The sequence below is a fragment of the Conger conger genome, chromosome 9 (genome assembly GCF_963514075.1).
Source record: "Conger conger chromosome 9, fConCon1.1, whole genome shotgun sequence".
Lineage (NCBI taxonomy): Eukaryota > Metazoa > Chordata > Actinopteri > Anguilliformes > Congridae > Conger > Conger conger.
Genome location: NC_083768.1, coordinates 34,755,428 through 34,778,817, shown reverse-complemented (window position 1 = coordinate 34,778,817; position 23,390 = coordinate 34,755,428).

Sequence of the window (23,390 nt, the reverse complement as noted above, 5' to 3'; positions counted from 1 at the left end):
CGGGTGGGGGGTCTGGGGGGATTAGGACAGGGCAGAGGGAGGGCTCAGACTCACACCAGGGGAGGTGTCCCTAATGCGAAGCAGGTGGCCACCCTGCCGAGCTCCCAAATCTTTCACACCGCAGCTGTGACACATGCTGTCCCAGAGGTGTGAACGGGTCCTGGGGGCTTCTACACCCCCGTGGCACTGCCCCGATCTCCAACTGGGATGCACTTCAGCAGCCGTTCTCAGACATTCTCAGGACCAACAATGTTTTTAACAAAGGGTACCTCTGTCTGGATGAAGCACCATGTCTGATACTGATCGAAATGCCACCGATCAGGTGGAAGAGCTGGCTGTTGTGTCAATCACCAAGATATCACGCACCTTTGACACCAACCACCAAGTACAGTTTAAACTGTCTCTCTGGGTGAAATGGTCAGATTTTGTGAGATGTCACCATCAAGAAGAGACTGGAGACCATGGTGAAATTTAAATGGCAGTGTGGGGTCTTCACAGGGCCTGTGGGGTGTCAATGCCCCAACCCCCCCCCCAGTCCCAGTTGGTGATGGGGGGTGGGGGGGTTTCGGGAATGACTTTGGGGGATATTTTCCCTCACCCACTTGGATTCTCATCACCCTTGGCCTCCCCCCACCCCTCGTAAAGGCCTGCTGGAGGCTGTGGTGGAGTCGGAGAAAAACTTGTTTGAGTGTGTGTGCGCGCTTGTGAGTGGCTACAGTATGTGTGTGCGCGTGTGTGTCCATTTGTGTATGCGTGTGCATATGTAGGCATGTACAGTATATGCACATGTATGCATGTGTGCGTGTGTATATGTCTGAGTGTGGGTGTGTGTGTAAGAGAGATTGATTGATTCTTTCACATTTATATGACATCAGCGCCAAACACATACATTAATCAGGCATGTGCTTATGGATATGAGTGTTTGGGCTTGGAGACTGCAGAGAAGAACATGCATAATAGTGCACAATTATTTAATGAGATGTAGAAGGCAAAGTGTCAGTTAGCATTAACATGAGAACTTGAAATGAACTGTCAAAAACACATAGTATTTATTGCTCCTGAATAGAATCTGCCTTTGGCTCAACGCCAATCAGACCTAAAGGGTGACATATACAAATGAATACATGCAAAGTAGGGCGGGTCGACTAAGAGTGCCATCACCATCTTCCCAAAGCTTTTTACCTGGAGTGCTATTTGAAGAAAGCATCCATAAATTTATAGGTGAGATCACCAAAGTGTCAAAGCAGTAATGCTGCCTTTAATGATGCCAATTCCTCTTGATGAGAGAAATGAAAGTCATTTCTGAGAGCAACTTACACAATCATCCTTTTTATATAGTCAATTTATGCCGCTGCACATTTCAATGAAGCCATTCAGGATAAGCACCTCAAGGATACAACAGTAGCGCTCCACCTGGAATTCAACCTGCAACCTCGATGTTTCAAATTCACTGACAATTTCACTATGCTGCCACACAGACCACATGAATCCAAGATAATATAACAACACAAAACAGCACTTCTTTTTGGGTTCATGATCCAAATGAAAGGCTCTAAAGTATAAAATTCATGTGAATGCTCTTATGTGGGTAAGGCAGACCAAATTAAAGTGGTAGGAAGCAGTGAGTTTTTCCTCCGTTTATTGATGAAGGTCCACAGCGGAACAACGGGTGCTTCAGACGCTGATTAAAAGCCACATTTCACCCACAGAAAACACACAGTCATTTGTCTCTTTCAGAGAACACAAACAAGCGTATAAACATGGCTGCCCACCTCCCACACTGCCTCGGGCCGATTGAGCAACTGCACGCATATTCCGCCACAGGCTGCATCTCTAATTAGACAGAGAGATGTCATCACTCCACAAGATCCAATATGTAATTGCTGATACATCTGTGTCATTACAGATATAACAGAAATGTTCATGTGGGTCCTGACTTTGTGCTGGTTGGAAGCAGTGTGAATCTATATTTGAGACTTACGGGCTGTGTTCTGGACGTTAACACCCAGAGTGAGTAGATATTTCATGGGCCAGAAGCACCAGGTCTTAGCTGCCAGACTGCTTTAAAAGTCCTAAGACAATTTTATGTCAATTGTCAACAGCCAAGGAATACAAAATAGTGACATTACATGGCTAGCATCAAACTTAAAGTTTGGAGGGTGTTGCATAAAGCTTGTTTTGGCCCCCAAAAATTAGCCAAATTAGTCCCCAATGAAAGAAAAACATGGCTATTTCTTTTAAGGGGCCCAGCTAGAAAAATAAAACAATAGCACAGTGATAATTTCTCCCTTGAAGACAAAGCTATCATCTGTCATCTGGCACACTCTTCGCACTGGAAATAAAATGTGTGATTGATGGGAAGCCTGAGTGAGTGTCGCTTAAAGCACACAAACAAGCTGAAACATGATTGCTCAGGACAAAGGGCGAAAAGGGAATTCTATACGATACAGCACGTATGAATAAAACTGTTTGTAAAATAACACTTTACACTCAATGAAAAAGTTGAAACAAGAAGCGCACTCTTCACTCGTTGTTCCCCCTTCATTCTCTCTCACTCCCTTCTTCCCTCTATCTCCCTTTCCCTCTCTCTATCTCTTTCTCTCTCATAATCACACAAAAAAGTGACTCCAGTCCCAAGCACCAGGACCAGCGTATTCTCCAGTGCCCTTCCAGTCGAGTCCCACCCTCCCCACTTCCTCCCACTTCCATCTGCTGCAACCCTGCCATTTGGAGCCTCACGCTCCCTTCCTGTCCTCTGAGTGGAAGGAGTGAAATTCTACAATTTCACAAATTCCTCTTCCCACCAACCTTTCACCCCACGCTGTCTGTGCAGGGACGTTTGCCTCAAAACTGTGGTCTTTCCCACCCGATTGTTCAGTGGTGTTTTAAACGAGGTGGTCTCTGAAGCACGGTTTCCGGGTGGAGGCCATTCCGTGCTTTCGTGATTTATGGGTCTCGGTGTGGTATTTGTTTGCCTAACGGAGATGTGTAAACAGTTACAGGACGGCTCCTTCTGCTGCTGCCGTGCGTGTCGTACCTGCGCATAGCTCTCACGCTCCGTTCTGAACCGTCACGCCCCCTGAAGGTGAGGCACGACGCGGCGATTAATCGCAGCTGGGGCCGCATAACTCTCCCACCGCACCGGACTCTGGTCCAACTGGACGCTGACTGCCGGGCCCTCCATACTCTACCTCTCCTGTTGACCCTGAAACACATCTCCACCCGCCTCAGAGCTGCTTAACACCTGCGCAGTGGACAGAAAAGCGGCTGACGTTAGCCACTGTTCCAGCCTCTAGGAGAGCGTTTGTAATTCATCGTGAATTGTGCTCAGTGCAAAATAATTTTTGTAGCTGTTAATTTAGAGAAACCTGGCAGGGAGGAATCAGCTTAAGGGGATAAATGGTTTGAATAAAGCATATTCATAAATCAGAAGTATTGAAGACAGCCTGAGCTGTAAACCTGGTGTTATTTGGCTGGGATTGGGGGGGGGGGGGGTAGACTGAGACAGAGATTCCAGCACCTACTCTATCAGGCGGGAAAACGAAGGCTGACGGGAGGGAAACAAAATGGAGGGTCTGTGTAAGATGTGGGTTTGTCACTTCTTCCATTCATCAAAAGTCTGGTTCTTCATATTTTGATACACTAAACTCCCACATAACTGCCTCCCTCTCCCACACTCCCACAGCGAGTTAAATTAACCAAAGCCCTCATTTAGATGTCGATTGTCTGGTTGTCAACTCCCAACACAAGTGCAATTTTAGATGTACATTGTAGGAACAGTACATCTAAAATTGCTCAAACTTTGATGAACCTCTTCTGCCATATGTGATTGAGTCACTAGAAAACAGTTTGTAGAACAAATATTCAATAAATATTTATTGATTTATTGATATAATATGTTTTTGCACGTTCACGTTATGAAATTGTGTTAACTGTCTTGCTTAAGTTTATCTGACCTTTCATGTGCCTGCCAACCCTATCGTCCCACTGAGGTCAGTTATAGGAGTGTACTGGAATTTAAACATGCAACTAATAGCAGTCCATGTGTCCATCCATTTCTCTTCCTTTCATCTTTCATTTCTCTCTCCATTTTCTCTCGAACAACCAATTCAAAGATTATGTTTTTGGTAAAGAACTTTAGCACATGCAGCACCTTTTAACATATAACAGGACCAATTTGCACCAATCATCAATTGTGTTTTTGGTTTTTTATGTGCTAAAAGGTTTTGCACATGCTAAAGGTCTGAGTAAATCAGGTCCTATTCACAGACAAAGAACTTCAGTTCTCTGGAGTGCTTTTTCCAGCCAATTTTCAAGTGTCCAGTTTTCACATGAATTTTCCTGAGTGTCTTTCTCCTGGAAAGAATCCCCACCCTCCCTTTTTCAGAAGCATTTTTGCCATAGCTCTTTGCTAGATATTTTAAAGGCAATTTCCTTTTACAAGGCAATAAAAGGACAGCACTCATGACCTACAGCTTTGTGGGATGGCTTTTATAACTTTAAATATCATCAGTCTTATGGCATATGTCCTTCTTTACAGCTACAGTATGAACAAGAGTGTTTCTTTTTTTCAAAATTCATAATGTTATGACAGTTTGTTTGTCAGTGTTGTAAAGATAGTGAATTGATTCAACTGATTATTTATGGCCGTCACGATAATATGAATCTATAGACCAGCAACAACATATTTGTGCAGAATGATATGTAGTTAATTTCCAGTGTAAAAGCTTTAGTCCGTAAGAACCCAGCAGTCATGGACAAAAATGATTTAGTGCAGAGAATGGCAGAATAAAGGTTCTTTAGTCTTGTAGCTTTGTCCAGAATAAATACATTTTACAGCATACATCTCTTTTGAGAGACATGGAGGAGTATTTCACTTTTATGTTTTATATGTAGATTCTTTCCTATGACTGCTTTCTCCATGAGTAAGATTTCAACAATAAACACAAGGTCAAACGCTTTTTCTACAGATTCTACTTTGAAAAGGTCCACTGTATTGTACCACAAGGCATATGTTGATACTGTTGAAAGTTGAACTGTGGCTCTCTCCTTTATTCTTTATGCAATTGCTGATTGTTTATTTATTTCATATTCTTGTTTCTCGTCAATATTAAATATTCACTTTTTCTTGCTTCCACTGTAGCAGGTTTAAGTTGTTGGTTGCCGTAGCTGCCAAAAGACCCCGATACCCCCCTCCCCGGCCCCGACCACCACCATATCCCACCCCTGTACTCTTTGTATAACACTGGATGTAAAACCAATAAACAGCTTTGGACCAATAAAAGAAAACCTTTTTGGTCCAATCATCCATCACCGAGTGGGACCAGTGTCACCTCATTATACAGAGAAAGCAGATTTCCCAGCAGGAGGGAAGATATGTAACAATGCAACAATGAAACGGTTGTGAGTTTCCTAAGACACCAAAGCCTTGGAGCTCTATTTTTGGCTTAAAAGACTTCTTCCTTTTTAATTTTGGGAGTGTTTATTTATTAATCGAGGGGTACTTGGTGTATTTTTAACACATGTGAAAGGATTCTGGAAAGATCAGAGGTAGAAACAGCGCTGTGGCCACACATGAAGGTCTGCACAGCTTCAAGCACATGCATGCACATTCATACGCATGTGCAAATAAATTTTCACACTCATCTATGCGCACACACACATGCACAAATGCATACACATGCACACACATCAATGCACACATGCATTCACGCACTTGCACACAGGCATACCTGCACACACATGGACATATGCAGGAAGTACCCACATATAGCATACAGTATGTACACGCGTTTACCCATAAACTCTAAATCACACACAGATATGAATGCTTAACATATTGTATACACAATGTTCCTGCAGCAAAAAAACTATGTTTGTGTTTGTTTTACCTTTTTTGGACAGTGATAAATCCCTGAAATTGCTGCTATATTTAGAGTTGATTGGTTGATTAGAGAGAAAGAGGGAGGGATAGAGAGCGAGAGAGAGAGAGCGAGAGAGAGAGAGAGACAGAGCGAGCTCTAAACTGCTTTGATATATGAAGTTATATACTGACATGAAAACAAAGGGACTTGTCAGAGGTAAAAGGTAGAGTCTAATAGCTTCTCATCAGCCTCTGGATATCAGGGTGTCACATGAAGAAAAGGCGCGCACACACACACATAACTCTTTTTCTTTCTTTTCGTAACATTTTCTTGGCGGCAGACCTCCAGTGCTGACAGGCCTTGGCGCTATGCCCGGACGGCTGTGTGGGGAATAATATCTGCCAGAACTTGACCCTGCAGCCCCGGGGTCTGAATCCCGCCCTTTAAATCTTCAGCGCGTTCGGAGAAACAACACTCGTTACATAATTACAAAGAATGTAAGTATTAGAGCAATTTGTTTGATTTAACTTGTCACGTCTTACTGGATCCCAGTGTCTCAGCTGGTTTTAATCCCTGGTGAATCCCCATCCCTCCCAGCATTCCACTTTTAAGACATAAAAACACAGAGAATAGCATAGAGTTGCAGGAGCTCAGATTAGATACTACCTCAGAGTGACTCATCCTAATCCTCAAGGAAAGGTGTACTCAAGGCAGGTGTTAAATTATTATTTATTATTATTTAATTATTTTATTTATTTCTTACATTATAATTAATTATAATAATATTCACGACTGGCAATCATATTACATTGTAGCCTGTATTTAATTAACATTTGATCACATAAAAGTTCAGAAACCCCCCAAAATCTAGCAATTTAAAAAAAGTAATGTTTGAATTAATTTGTGCAGTAATTATTGTCATTAACATTTTTATAATTCTTTTGAATTGACAATATATTTCTATGTTAAAAGACAAAATCATCTGTTGTGGGATAAGCTCTATTTTTTAACCTCTCGTACTTCTAATAATTTGTGCTAGCTAATTCCTATTTTTATCGCAGCAATAGTCAGGTCCTTACTTTATGAAAGGATGTACCAATATCTCTGTAGAAACATGTGTGTTTGTAATGTAGCTAGTTTGTCATGCCTTGTTCTCTACGGGTAGTGGTGTCTGGTGGTGGGCACTAAGGAGCATTGGTCTGGGCGGGTGGGTTTCTGGGGTTTGCCGGTCTCAGGGCAGTCATGGTGTCTGGCCCCTTTAACCCTCGTCAGGCGAGCCTCAGGGAGCTCGTTCCGCTCAATTACCCTCCCAAGATTGTAAGACTGTAAGGCTGTAAATGAGAACACAAGCCAAGGAACCCATCTGGCAGGATGTCAGCAGGCGCGTTTAGCCAAAGCGCTAATTCTCATCGCGGGGCTCGGAGTGAACTTCTTATACCATGCACCCGCTGCCATGCTGGCCTTAAGCATTCAGCGACATGGGAGCTGCAGTCTGAATGGTGCCCCCTTCCTGTAAGACTCCTCTTGCTTAACCCACTTGTACCACCTGTGCTGAGTGTGCAGTCGTCCATTATAGACTACACAGCTAAGACAGAGGACTGGAGAATGCATAGAAGCAGATCACTTCAGAAAATGAACAATAATGTGAGAAAAACAATCTCAGAGCTGTGTTCGTGAAGGCTGGAGAAAGCTACGTAGCTAAAAAGCAACAGTTTGCTTTGATTTATTTTGCCTTTGTTATTTTGCCTTCATTATTTTTACCCGGATCCCGTGAGGGTGATGGGCGAAGACTTTTTGTTTATTTGTGGTATCGCTCTCTCGCTCAGCATTCCATTGGACAGAACGCCGGTGCTCTCCGGAATTTCCATATCCCCCTGTGTCTGGCTTGACTATCCTCTCAGCGGTGTGTCGCGGTGTGTGACACGTTGATGCCAGCTTCTGTGCCTAAACATGGAGCAAAAGAGAGGAGGCAGAAAGGGAAAAGAATCATGGAGGTGTGGAGGCTAATCATGTATAGTACCTTGAACAGCTAACTATCCAGAATCTGTGTTTTTAGCCATTAATCATTACTAGTCTGACAGCTAAAATATGGATCAGCAACCTGGCCTTCTCTTTATGTCCACATGAGCCTTCCAGGCTTTTACCTGATGTAAAATATTACTGCTCCAGAAATACGTCCTCATCTCTTTTCTGCTTGCACTAGACCAGAGATAGACAAAAGAGGGCTTGTCTGGGAGCTGAAAACCTTGGCAAGCCGATTCCACTTCCCTTTTCTGATTAATAAAACAACCTCCAAACCGCATAATTTCAAACCAGGCATTACATGCCACAATTTGAAGGCCCTTCTCGATTATATTATGACATGTTTCATCAGAAACAAATGCCTGTGACCAGCAGTGTGCAATTGAATTTAATGACCTCAAGCCAATCAGCTTAAAGAACCTGCTATTTTTTACACAGGTCATTTTACAAAAATAGTGTTTTGAGGTATAAAAATATTTTTAAGAGAAAATAGCTGAGGACATTTTTTGTGATATTATGCCTGAAAACAGGGATATTAATTAGATTTTTACTCCTGTTTAGGCTAGAATGGCAGACAGTTTCTTTTTATAATAAGGAAAAGTATGACGGCTATGTGTGCGTTGCCACCTACACTTTCTTTTCTGCCAGTGCAGATATAAAGGAGAGGAATGAGGCCTACATCCCTTCCCCCAGTCTCCTACGTTTAACCTCCCCCCCCCCCCACAAAGTTTAAAGCTTGGAGCTCAGCTGGGTCCCCCCCTTTGTAAGCAAACGCTCAGAGTATTACCGTGTGACTAATCATTCTGCGTACTGCTGGCCCCTCTGACTCCGCAAAACCATTACGGTGCCCTAATGTTTAAGGGATGGGCTCTTTGATCTGCTCCGACAGGCTGCAGGAGCCATCTCTCTACGTCCACTCCTCATCCCCCCTCTGTTCTTCTCTCTTTCACTCCCTCCCGTTCCCATCACCCTCTTTCTCATTCTCCAGTTTGAAGTTCATGTCATATTTGCGTGCTCCTGCTCTTTGCCTCAGTTTCAGTCCTTTAGGACTGTGGATTCTATACCTGGTTTGCAAATGGGTTGAGTCCGCTGCCCGTGGATTGTACCAAGCAGTCTCCCCCATCCCCCCATCCCCCTCCCCCTTATTTATTCTCTGAATTCTTTCTCTGTCCTTCTAAGCCACATAAACCTGGTGAATTTATTGGGCAAACAAATGGTTGAGAATGGGCACCGAATAAATGGACCATCATGAAAAGCCAGAAGTGTGTGTATGCATGTGTGTGTGTGTGTGTGTGTGTGTGTGTGTTGTTGTTGTGTGTATCAGGTGGACATTCTCCTTATGAATTATAGTCACACCGATTCCCAGAATTACATCAAGTGTCTATGATGTATTATTTTCTGAACTCATTTTCCTTGTAATGCTTCTCCCAGTGGCCCCCATTTCATTTTAAACTATTCAAACATTTACATTCTCACACTGCCATTCAAAACCACACTTTATACACGATGCCAAGATTCATACATCAATTTCCATGTGCTTGATATCATCGTTTATCACCTGTAATGAGCTCTAATGTTCTCCAGCAGCAGGTAAAGTCTGTATGTTTTCACCATGATCCGTGTGAGTTTGAAATCAGCCTGTGTGGACTCTGCAATTGCCCCTGCACATTGTGAGGGAACTACGGTCCAACACAAAATCTAGACGAATGGAAACAAACCAGGTTTTTAATTATCTCTGCACCATGGGGACCTTTCCCAAGACCATTCCCACGCCTTCAGACATTCAACCTATTTTAGCTCTATCTTTAAATTGTATTTTCCAGATGGTGAGTTCAATTAAGTACCATTTCGCTTGAGAGTCTGAGAAGCAGTTTTGTGAAGCTGTGGTATCCCAGCTATGTCCAAGTACAATACTAGATAATGGATCCACACTGAAAAATGCCTCAAATGATTTGTTTCAATAAGTCTGCCATGTTCAGTAGGAACAGAAAATTGAAGTAATGTGGTATCATTAAACAATAAGGAACAGGAGATAATGTATTACAGACAATTTTCTCTGCTTAGAAACAGCTTATAAACACTGTCAAATATCCTGCATGTTTCCTTGAGCTTGTGTAGCATGTAGCCTTTGTCTTATAGCCTGTAGGCAGTGCAGAACCTGTGGCTCTCTTGGACCAGGGTAGAGTAACTAAAGACAAACTGCAGGCTTACAAGACCAGGGTTTAGTTTTAGGATGCTAATAGGCACCCAGGTTGAGTCATATTAGAGATACTCTCATATCAGAGAACCAGGTTTAAGTGGTTTTCAGACACTGAAATCTCACAGGGCCAGGGCTGAGTAGTTTTTGGATTCTGCAGTCTCACTGGACCATGGTTGAGTTGTCTTAGAGACACTGTAGTATCACGGGACCGGGGTTGAATAATTTTCGAACCATGTTTCTGTAATTTTAGGACAAGGGTAGTTTTAGGAGCCTCATCCATGTGCTGGACCTAGTGACCCCAGCTTAAGCACCCTCACTCACAGACCTGAGTAAATCTCCCCTCCCACCTCATCCCCTGGTCAGTGTAGGGAGGGGGCGGCTCTCCCCCATGTCTCCAGGACAGTGAGAAGGGTTGATGGATGACGGCCAGTCCGGCTGATTGATCAGCATTCAGATAGCCTGTGTTGTGTACCCTTATCACTCACCAAGGATGTGACATGTCACATCTCACCCTATTAATACCGGCCTATCACAGCTCGCTCTGTCTCTCTGCCTCTGTCTCCTGAGGTCTTAGCCGGCTTTCTCCTATCGCCGCTATGGTTACCGGAGCAATGAATCAGCTGACGAGGCCGACGAACACGCCCACGTTCTTGTCTGTCTCTGGCTGTGGTGCGGGGGTGGGATTGGTGCCTCATGCCTCTGTACACATTGTCATATTTGTAACAACTCCAAAAAACGATGTGCGATTCTGTGTCCGACACCTTCCAGCTGGAAACGGCAGTAGTGAAACCTTTTCAGGCTTTTTCAGGCCACATAAGGAAACTTTCTATTCACTGTCCAATTGCTCTGCACTAAGAAATGCACCTTGAATCAGTGCAAGCAGTGTGCAGGATAAATGATGGGTTAGCTTTCAGTGAAACAGATTATTACAATTTTAATGGTGCTGCAAAAATGACATCAATATTGCTTAAGCTGTTTAAGGATGAGAACCAGCTCTGTAATATTGAGAAAACTGGAATGAAGGTAAGAGTCATTGCACCTCCCCTGCCAATCAAATTGAACCCTACCCCTCTCACAGGGCTCTCTGGTGAACTCTGGGGCAAGGTGTGTAAGATCCTCCAGGTCACCGTCTTATGAAAAGAGTAACTTTGTCCATAATTTAAAAAAAAACGCACTTCTAATTAAATGTATTATCCAGATGGCGGATGCTGAAATTAATGTGGAAAAAAATGAATCTGCAGACCTTTGCAACATTTAATTAAATCTGAAAAGTAAGGACAAGACACATTGTTCTGAATTTAAAAACCAAAATAATTTCACCGTATGAATACAGGCGGTCGTGACTAATTTGTAATGTTGAATATCGCAGGCCAAAAGAGAAAATGGTAACAACAAAAAAACATTCTCAGGAATGGAATTGACCGGGGCGATATCAAATGTAAACCCCCTAATCCTGCTGTAGACTGGCTGACTGATGGTTTGAAGAGATAGGACAGGGAGTGCGGTTGGGTTTCATATTCTTTGTTGCCCAAATTCTCACCCGAAAGCTCTCATCTCGGGCCGTGGGGACAGGAGAGGGGTCACATGACAGAGAAAGGCCCTGATGGTTGGGTTTCCCCTGCAGACGGTTGGCGTTACATGCGGCTGTCTCCTGCTTGCTGGTTTCCACACGTCCCTGCTCACATAATTAAAGGGCACTGAAGTGATACACTCCAACTCCTCCCTAAGCACCCCCACACCCACGGATTATATGAAATAGGGAGGGGTTTCCTTCTGGTGACAAATTACAAAACTGTTTTTATTTTATTTTTATTACATGTTAATGTAATCTCAAACTGTGCAGTATTTCATAGTATTGAATATGAATAATAAAAATAGCTAAACTAATTTGAAAACTGGGCATACGTTTGCTAATTTTATCAAAAGTATATTTTATCATTTGTTTGAGCTAAATATTCAATATGAGCTACAAAACATACCTAAAATCACAAATGAAAGCACTGGAATACTTTTTACATTTTCATCATACATTTGCACAGGTGTTGGAGATGCAGTGAGCACGGTTGTGTGCTGCCATTTTGAAGAGAGAGCGATAGGGGGGGAGTCTGGGTCCGCTCCCTCATCACCGGTATATCAATGTGCTCATCTCCCTACCTGTGAAATATTAGCAGTCGACAGCGCCCTGACAGCCCGGTCTAATTGCGTTCCGGTTTTGCAAATGGGCAAGATTGTTCCTCGGTTATTTATATTTCGGCTCCCGAGCACCCCCCCCCACACACACACACATTTCTGAAACCGCCCCACCCTGTACCCTCCCTCACAGGCATGGGTAAGCTCTGTTTCCATTGGATTTCAGTGAACTTTGGTGAGGCCCCTCGAGCCCTTGGCTGTCAGTGGAATCCTTTTTAACTATGAAAGGTGGAGAAACCTTAAAGCATTTATTAGATCTGTTCTACTGAAGGAGACTGGACCGATGATAAATTATTAAAATGGAAAGTCTGTAAGTCAGTGTGAAAGATGGACCATCCTGGGTATGCCCTCATTGGATCATTGGATCATCAATGAGAATAAAAAATTATTTAAAAAGTCAGATGTGAAAAATCTCTACTTCATCACTTCATTCAAACTGGTGAAAATTATGAATTGGTTTGTTGACGTGATCATGTCTGTCTGCTGTATTTTATATATCAAACCGGAGTCTTCAGTCTACTATTGAACACGGTAAAATTCGGTAACAGAAGCACACACATCTTGAAACTAGATTTTTTAAAAACTTACAGTTAATTAGGCAGTGACATTCTGCAAGGATAGCTTTCGCTTAGCTTAGTGGAGTGGAACTTTCACAAAAGCTAGCAGGCTGCAGCTCTCTTATATTTTGCTTCGTAAAGTTTTTTTTATTTTTAGAACGCATCAGTATGCTATTGAAGCTGCTTGGTTAGAAACATGGTGCAATTCTGTAACAAGCACACAAACATACAGTATATTGTGGATTTTAGTTTTCTTATCTTCATCTTGCTTGTGTATTTAATTACTTGCTTCTTGCAGCAAAGGTAGGCAGTGGGTGCAATGGAGCAGCACATTGTCCATCTGCTTCGTGTTTAACTCCCTCCGGTGCTGCTAAGTGCTTAACAGAACAGTTTCCTCTTCTTCACTCTTAGTGACACACACATAATGATGTTTGTGTGCTATATTACAGTGAAACAAATATAGGATATGGATCCCACAGCTCAGCCCTATGAGCTAGCACTAAAAAAAGCTTGCCAAACTTTGTTTTTGAAGAAAGGGCATGATGCCTCCTTTTACTTGCAACATACCATTGACAGGTGTTATTTCAACAAAGGATTATGGCGAAGCTCTTGCCATTCACTACTTCTCTGATAGTTACATTGCTTGTTTTGATAGATTCTTAAGAACCCAACAGGCCATGAAGCACATGACAGCAGAACCATTAAAAGCCACTGGACTCTGAAACACCCCTGTCCTACACATCAGTGTCAGAGAGCCTATTCAGCTCAGTTTAATTTACTCACCACCATATGCTATAGACCGGCTGTAGCTTAGTGGGTGTAACTAAAAACTGAGACGGAATGGCGTTGAAAAATGTTTTACGGCAGACACCGTAACACTTCCATTGGAGGATTCCTCTGCATTATGAATGCTTCAAGTATGAACCAGTGAGTGAAGTCTCACATAAAGCATACAGAACTTCTGTATTTAATAACGCATTTTGGGCCCAAAGGTACAAGAGGTTGAGACTGCTGGTTTAACCCCATTCCAGCTAAACCGTTAGATTAATTAGGAACACATGATTTTTGCTGGTCAGTTGACAGAGGTCATAGTCTCAGGTGTTTATAATCTGTGTCATAACGAGGTCTGGACTTGATCTCCTTGGTAGCAGTGGCAGTGAGCTTTTACATTTTGCAGGAAAACCATTGTGTTGGAGAGAGATCTTGGAGATGAAAAGCATACTGTTGAAAGAGTTTCTGGAATAATTCTGCTGTCAGAGACAGACCATGGAGAGAAAGGAGGAAATTGATAATGATAAATAGATATTTACCTTGATCAAAAGCATATTTCTCTTTTAGGTGTGCCTTTTTGAAGTGGACTGATGATATTAGTGCATTATTATTGCAGGTATTGAGTAGATGCTATTTTCCAGAGCAACTTGCACAGCTTTTGCATTTTAATATACTGTAGAATCCATTTATACCACGTATGCAATGGCGATGTCCTACCTGGGAATTAAGCCAGTAGGATATAGGTCCAGTTCGCTAACCATTAGCTGTAGGTCCCGTTCGCTAACCATTATATTACACCACTACCATTCATTGAAATCACGTGTCAAAACCCCACCCCCACTCCACCTTCTTTGGGGCTATTGGAGGTTGTGAAATGACTCTACCCCTCAGGCAGAATAACCTGTAAGACCTGGCTAATGCGGATCTATGTGTCAGAGCATGTGCCTTAGATGGAAAAGCATAAGAGAGATTATAGCCAAGGGGCAGCCAATGCTTCACAATGCAACATGTCACAATACAGGCTTGAGCGGAGTTACCAAAGTGTAAAAAAACCAGGCTTATAAATGCCCAACGTATCTGCTGGAACTATTTTACTTCTACATGTCCGGGCAGAGAAATGTTACTCTTGTTCTATGAAAAGACCTATGTGTTACAGCTCACCTGGTGGCCTCTGGGAAGGACACAGTTACCTGCCGCAGGCCTCACGGGGGCCAGAGAGGCATTAACGAGCAGGGAGGTGTGAGGTAACATCTGCGACTGTATAGAGATGACATCATCTTGGCAGGGAAGAGTGGTGCCAACGGCCAATCACAAGCACCCGCACATGGAGGAAATGTCATGATGTCACTGCTGTGGCGTTCCACTGCTGGCCTGCTGTGTGTCGGCTGTGGGGGAGTGTATACTGCACCAGCGTGCCCACAGTAAGCCGCCAGGCCGGTTCGGCTCAGGGAGGGGGGTCAAAAGCCACACGTCAGCGCGGGAGGTTCTCACATCGCGTTTCTGCAGCAAACCGGCCGAACGACCCTAAACGCGGGCGACTTAATCTTGTTTGAATCTGAGGTGCCGTCTTACCTCATGCAAATACACTGCAATTTCTACCAATAAACAGCACACTATCTTTTGTCTTTTGAAAAGCTGAAACAGAAGTTAAGATGGGAAAATAGCCCTGAAATTCCACTGTAAACTAAAGAAAACATCGGACGCATTACATGGCTATTTTGTTTCATGAGGCCGGCATGGTCATCATCACAGGCATTACCGATAATAAACAGTGTTCTGTTCCAAAATGAGAGAGGGTATGAAGCCATAATTAACTCCACATTCGGCTGAAATATAAGTCACAGATCTGCTTTGTGCACTTGGTTCAGTAATCAACAGATTAAGTGAACCATAAGCAATCCCATGCCAGAGGATGCTGGGAAAAACAAATGATACTTAACATTCTTCTGACCATTTTAATAACTGAAATTATTATATTTGCAGGGGTGTTCTGAAAATACTGAAATGTTTGCATGTTTGATTCAGCTCTAACAGAAAAGAAAATGTGGTTTTTATTTTAAGACAAAATATATCCCATAATATTCAAACTGGTGCATGGTTTGGTTTTGTGTGGAGTTATCATCGACAAAACCAGAATTTTGAATTGGATGTGACATTCTTCAAAGTGTATGTACACTTTCTCTATGTATGTGATTTATCCACTGAGCCTTATTGAATATATCCATAAGTAGCCAGGTGGCACACAGCCACCGAGGCAGCAGCGTAGCTGAAAGGTTGTAGGTTTGATTCCCAGTTTGACCGCAGCCATTGAACCCTTGAGCAGTCGTATGAATTTTCGGAGCATCAGGCCTCAGAACACAATCGCGGCTGTATGAATCCAACACCCCTGACCCGAGCCAGACCCGCTGGGGACCGGCCTCCGAGAACAGTGCCATCGTTCCAGTCCCCCAAACCGGTCTCTCTGCTGCTCTTTAGTAAATAAACAGGAAGTGGAGGAAAGAGACTGGGGGGCCCTACAGCGTCTGCTTCCTGTTCATCGGACCCAGTTGCTGATGGACGCTCCTCTGGGAGATGGTGGGGGAGTGGTTCAGTGGCAGCAGTTGTCTGGCTTTTTTAAAGCCTGAAATGCCACCGTCACTCCAGGAACAAGGGCTGCAGTGCCGGCCAATGCGAGAGACTGAGAACGGCACACGGGCTGTTTAAGGTTCAATTGGCCACGGGCGGCGTAATTCCCAATCAGAACACTGGGATTTTATCACCCCACAGGGAGCTCGCTGCTAATTGGATGGAATCTTTGATACGACTGAATCACATGCTTACTTGTAACCTTGAAAAGTGGATAGCATGTGATACTACGGCATGATATCATAAAAGTGTGCTATAACCACTCAGTTTTAAATGAGTATTGATTCCGTGCATCCAGACAAGCTTCACATTCTGTCTGCAGTGTGCTGAGGGTTTAACACACCGAGGGAGCCGAGGGAGTCTGAGAACGCTGGAACATAGGAGGGCATGAGAGGATGCTGCTTCACCTCAGCAGATGGGCTCTATGAATAGCTCTGCAAAAGCCCCAGATATTTCAGAGAGAGAGAGAAGGAAGAAAAAAGAAGGCAGTGGTCAGTTAAATAGAGGGAGAGAGAGGGACAGAGGGAGAGTGTAATCCATTTTTCAGTCTGCTAGCTTGTGAGTACCTGCAGTTAAATGGTGTTGTTTTTGGCTGGGCGGGACGAGCAAATGAGGCATAATCTCTGTGTGGGCCGTCTGGTTCCCCCGGCCTTCACACTCCCCATGTCCTTCCTCTCCATCTCCTGTCAGAGTGTGTGTGTGTGTGTGTGTGAGTGTGTGTGAGTGGGTGTGTGTGTGTGTGTGTGTGGAGGGGGTGGGGGGACTTGGCCTCCCCACATCATTGTGTGTGTGTGTGGCGGTGTGTGTGTGTGTGGAGGGGGGGACTTGGCCTCCCCACGTCAGTGTGTTTGTGCGTATGTGTTTGTGTGTGTATGTGTGTGTGTGTGTGTGGGTGTGTGTGTGTGTGTGAGTGTGTGTGTGTGTGGAGGGAGGGGGACATGGCCTCCCCACATCAGTGTGGAGACAGAGTGTGAGAAGAGATGCCACCCACTAGCCATGAGGACAACGTGCTGCATACTCCCACACCTTGATGAGGTTCAAACAAACATGGCAGGCTGGTGCTGCTGCACACACACACACACACACACACACACATGCATGCATGCACACACCTACATACACACACACGCACCTACACACACACACATTCACACACACATGCACACACACACATGCACGCATGCACACACCTACATACACACATGCGCCTACACACACATTCACACACATGCATGCATGCACACACACACACACACATTCACACATACACTCTCACACACATACACACACACACACTCTCACACACACACACACACACACACGTACACATACACAGATGCACACACACACACACACACAGATTGTACCCACAGCCAGAATGACCACACAAGTTTAAATTCACTTCCATTGTTTGTGAGGACATGGCGTTTATCACATCTCACTATCTGCAAAATTGCATGTTTTCCAAAAAATAAATCTAACTTTCCCAAGACTGCTTTTCCTCAGTCTTTCAGCCTGCCCCAGTCCCCCCTCCTCACCCCAACATTTAATAACGACAGAAATGTAGTGTACTTTCACCCCATTGACTTTGTGCGGTTTTCCTCTAGCCAAATCCATGATACCTGGTTCTTGTCACCGCAATCCACGAAAAGCATGCATCTGCTACACAATCATTCCCACACACTGGTGCGAGTCTGGCATTTTTGAACAGTTTGAGAAAACAGGGAATATAGACGTTGATGTAACAGCACGCTGTGCTTACAGTGCAGGTCCCTTTTACATTCACCCCATCTTTCATAATAGATCTGTGCAGAACCCTTGATTTTGATGTTCTCTGCTTGAGATCTCTGGCATGAAAGCGGGAGAAGTCAGACACCTGCTTCAGATCCCGTAATTCGTTTCAGCTGGACCCTGGCTTTTATCTTCCCGAGGTCCGAAAGCGTCCATAAAGGCTCCTTTGTGTCCGCATTCAGCCTTCATCAACGCGTGTCGCCTGAAAACAGGGTTTCTCTCTCTCCCCCATCCCCCCCCTCCGCCTCCGCTGTTGATAAATGAAACATTCATATGTTTTAACAAGCCGCAGTCGCGCCCCGGGAGGGGGCCGTGAGACCCGTCCGAAGAGAAGCGCGTTTTCGGGGGGCCGCGTCCGAGAGGCCGACGCCCGACCCTGCAGCGCGACGCTTCTGTGGTGTCGACGCGCGGACACCGCTGCTTCCCTCCAGGAAATACAGGATGGAAACAGAGCAGATTTAATATTCTGTTACCCCCGAGGTACGGCTCTGTATCAGCGCGGTCCACACGCTCCGTATGGGGCTGCATTACTGTGGGCCTGTGTGTTTCGCTTGATGTAAGCGAGAGATTAAGTCGCTATCATAAATATCGCTCTATGTTCAGGACACTGCGGGATGTTCTTTTAAGGGAAATACAATAGCATATTTTCCCCCAAAACATGATCCTGTTGTTAAGTCATTTTGCTCCGCAGTAATTTGAACCCTTTTGTTGAGTAATGATCCCATAGATTTGATATGTATATAGTTTTCTTTATCAACACGATGCTGTATAAACCAATACATACCGCTTGTTGCATTTTGATTAGTCCTACTGTATGTTGTATGTATTCTATTTTTTGGTTGTTTACAATCTCTCTATGTGTGCCTGTCTTGCTGTGTCTTTGCTTGAAAGCGGAGAGACGGTTTGTATCTTTCAAAGCATACAATCACACTGTAGCATCTAGAGTCCTTCACTGAATTTGGTATGCTGCTACAGATGATTCATCAATATTTACCAGGAGCAAAATTATTATTTTTTATAAATACTGAGAAAATAGTATCTGCTGACAAAAGGCACATTAATGGTCATTAGAAATAATATTTTAAGATAATATCAGAAGTAATACGATTTTATGCTTATACTTTGAATTAAAATAAATGACATAATGAGTTTGCTTTTATAATTGATTATTAGAGGCAATGTGAAAGCCTGCAGAGTTTACAAATACTATTTCTTGTTTTTCTAGATAAGACCGCAACATTTTTTGGAATAGCATAAAGCAGCAGTTATACCATATATGTAGTAGTAATATCTAATCTGAATTAAAACGTAGATTTGAAAATTTGAAAAATGTAAAAAAAATGACTTTGCACTTATTGGAAAAATAGAAAACAAAACAATAATTTTTTTAGTGGACTGAATTTTTCTAATCCTACCCTTGAAATAATAATGTTTTTTACATTGTATTAATTTTATTATGAATGTTTTTTTACATCGGAGATATCCTTCGATGAATGTGTTTCATCCATGTTAAGACAATATCTTAATATTTACACAGAAAAAAATCTTTAAAAAAGAATGTGAACTGTTAAATGAAGAGAACATGTTGATACAATCTAAGGAATTGAAACAATAATACTCAAAAAATATCAAAAATAATCTGCATTTTTCTTTCTCCTCCGGTTTGTGTAATGAATTTAGACAAGCATTTTTTTAAATGTTTTCATAGCACATTATTGAATTATGTCGTTTCTGAAATGAATCCGCAATTATTATTTTTTATGTGGAAAATACAGTGTACCTGGATGTGCAGTATTCAGTATATCCTGGATGAATTTATTTTACAGAAAGTAGGCTACTTGTGATATAGTAAGTGATGTTTTTGTAAAATGTTTTGCAAAATGTTTTGTAAATAATAATAATAATAATAATAATAATAATAATAATAATAATAATAATAATAATAATAATAATAATAAAAAGCAGCAAAACTACACAAGCTTGGGGTGTGTGTGTATAGCACTGAAACCCACAGTACACCAAACCTTATATTCCCTATGATTCATATTATCTTGGGAATGATTAACTCCAGAAAAACTTTAAATATGAACTTGCATCAAGGTCAAATGTATATGAGCTCTAATAAAGTCTAAATGTAATCTGCTTACAACAAAACCAAATAATGATATTATATATGTAAACAGTAGTTTTCCCCTTGTGAAGAAAACTGAACTCCCTAAAGGCTGAATTTATTTTTGGTCAGCGTGTGGGGCTCTTTGAACGGGATTCAATGTTGAGGCTTTTTTTTTTTCAACCTGATTGGACATTCACTGTCCAGTGGCGTCAGAAATCCACACTGTTCCCTCAAGACATTTGCTTGTCCCAAACGTTTCCATCTTACTTTTTAGAGGACTTGCGATTCCCTTGCTTTGGCCCCAGGCCTGGATTAAATACTGAAATGGCACATTAAAAGGTTACGGAATGGTCACGACCTGAACTACGAACGGCTCGCTTTTGAATTCTCTGGCTTCTGGGCTTCCACCCATGACCAGACAAGCCACTTCCCAGAGTTCCAGAGGACATGAGTGGAACAGCAGCTCTGCTCTGAACCCTGGCCGTGACACTGCAACATCATCTCTTCTCTTTTCCCCCCGGCTACCTCAGCAGAGACCGCGGCGTGGCAGAGATTTGACCTCGGAGAGCAGGAAGGATTCTGCATGGGTGCGCAAAACTACCCAGGAACAAGCAGTTATGTCTCTGACTGCGTTCAGATGGGTTATGGGCTGGAAGGGGTAATGAAAACATGTTCTTTGCTGACACCAAGGGAAATGGAATGTATTTACAAGGGCTGAGGGCCGGGTTTCCAGGAGTTGGCTTGGAGACTTTGGGAAAGTTCAATACTATGGATGTGAAACTGTTTAAGTGCCCCATCTGCAAGCTCGTAGCTCAGATTTTGAAATGGAGATAAAATTAATCTAACGATTTATGATTTTTCAAAATATTCTGTGTAAAAATAAAATAAGAGACAAGCAGAAATCTATGTGTGCGCACTGAAATATGCATATAACCACAGACGAGCACACAAGCACACACACACACACACACAAGATATGATACTGTGTACAAACATCCACATAGACACGTGTGGTTCTAACCAGGACAGATGTAGGGCCCCCCCCCGCCCCCCTCTCTCTTTATCACTCTCTCTCTCCCTGTCTGTGTGTTTGTGTGTGTGTGGGGGGGCAGGGGGGAGGTTGGGTAGTGGGTGGTGGTGTTGTCATAGGTTAGTTGAAGCAGAAATATTTGAGCTGCACGACGTCCCTTCTGAAGCCCTGCCAAAGGGAGCATATTGCCACGGACACCGTCTGAGTTCCCAGAATCCTGTGGGGTCTCGGCCCACTTGTGTTCCACGTCTTAAAAAGGAGAAGTAAAAGGACGATGTTGAATCATGACAGAAATATCACCTGGAGCTTTCATACGAGGACGCCAGTGATCGGGGAGTGGCCTGGCTATAACTGGGATGGTGGGTGTTAGTGTCCACATAAAATCCGCCCGGGTGGTCTTTGCTACAGTATTGTGGACAAACTGGATCCGTTTCACTGCTGAATACTGATCGCAATCATCCTTCAGATCTCCCGACCACTTTTTATTTGCATTTATTTTTACAGAGTGAGAGAAGCCACAGTGCGCTGGTTTGCGAGGTTGGCTGTTTACGGACTTACAGCCTTGTTTTATTGTAATGGGGAAGAATTTAAAGGGAGATGTTTTCACCGGCTGAAACATTACACTCAGCTGTTATCAATTTCTGTGGGACCTTTCTGTGTGTGTGTGTGTGTGTGTGTGTGTGTTTATAATAATACAAGCTCACTCAACAGCTGTAGGTCTCCGGCCAACTACACCAGCACACTGCACTCTTTGTAGGCTAGGCTTTTTTTTTAAATAAGAGAAAAAGGGAAACACTGAAAACTTATTGTTTCTTTTTCTTTTAGATTGACTTATGATAATATGGAGAATGTTGTGCATGTTAATAATTATATCCTAATTCCTCAGATGCTCTGTGTTCTCATATATTTCCGCCTGCCATTTGCTGCAGTGTGACCATGGTGAAATATTCTCCTATTACTTGCGAATTGGCCAATAAAGCATGTAGCATCTTACATAATAATAATAATAATAATAATAATAATAATAATAATAATGCTACTACTATTATTAGTAGTAGTAGTAGTATTACTATGAACAATAATAATAATAATACTATTCATAATAATTATAATAATGATAATAATCATCATCTTTTCTGGCTCCATACTATGCCATGTGCTGATAATGACTAATATCAGGTGGAGCTGACGGAGTCTGGGCCCCGGTTGAGCAGCTGTCCTGTGCTGTTCCCCAGCGCTATGTAAGGATGTGTGTGTATGAGTGTGTACAGTTAAGTTAAGCCAGTGACAGTGTACACACACATACACACACACACACACACACACACACACACTCACACCCACAACACACTCTGTCTCTCTATTACACATAGGCTTAGCATAAGTACACATATTAATTTGACATGCTGCACTGTATCAGACATTCACCTGATAGAGGTCTTTATACCTACCTTTATACATTATTGTCCAACTACTCTCTTTCCTGGGGATGTATTTAGTGATTGGATTGCCCTTGGGGGTTTTTTTAACATTTTTTTATTGAACAACTAAAAGTGCGTAACCATGACACTCCTGCAATGTTGCACCCATAAACTGAACCATATGTGGCGGTTGCTTGGCCTTGCATGGTTTTTTATCCATAAAAACATTTCCCCAGTCAGTGTACTCTATAAGTGTTACAACTTGAGGGGCATTGGTGTGTCTACCTTAATCACATCGGCAAATGTGTGGTCACCTTCTTCACAAATGTGTGGTCACAATCTTCACAAATGTGTGGTCACCTTCTTAACAAATGTGTGGTCACAATCTTCACAAATGTGTGGTCACCTTCTTAACAAATGTGTGGTCACAATCTTCACAAATGTGTGGTCACCTTCTTAACAAATGTGTGGTCACAATCTTCAGAAATGCGTGGTCACAATCTTCTTCAGTGCCACAGCCCGCCCTAAAATAAGCCAGAGACAAACCAGAGTGTTTCATGTATAAATGTGTAAAAACATGACCTGTCAGTCTTATTAGTTTGATAAATAGGAATAGGCTATTAATTATATAATTTATATAATGTATCCAGTATATACTTTCTAGAATATACGCAGTGTTTTGGAATATTTGAGGTGCTTTCTTCCTGAATGTTATTCAAACCAAGCTTGGTTGAGAGTTAGTCTGTGGCTTCTGTTTGCGCAGTATTAGAACAGTCATCACATGGAAAATGGCTGCTTTGCGTCAA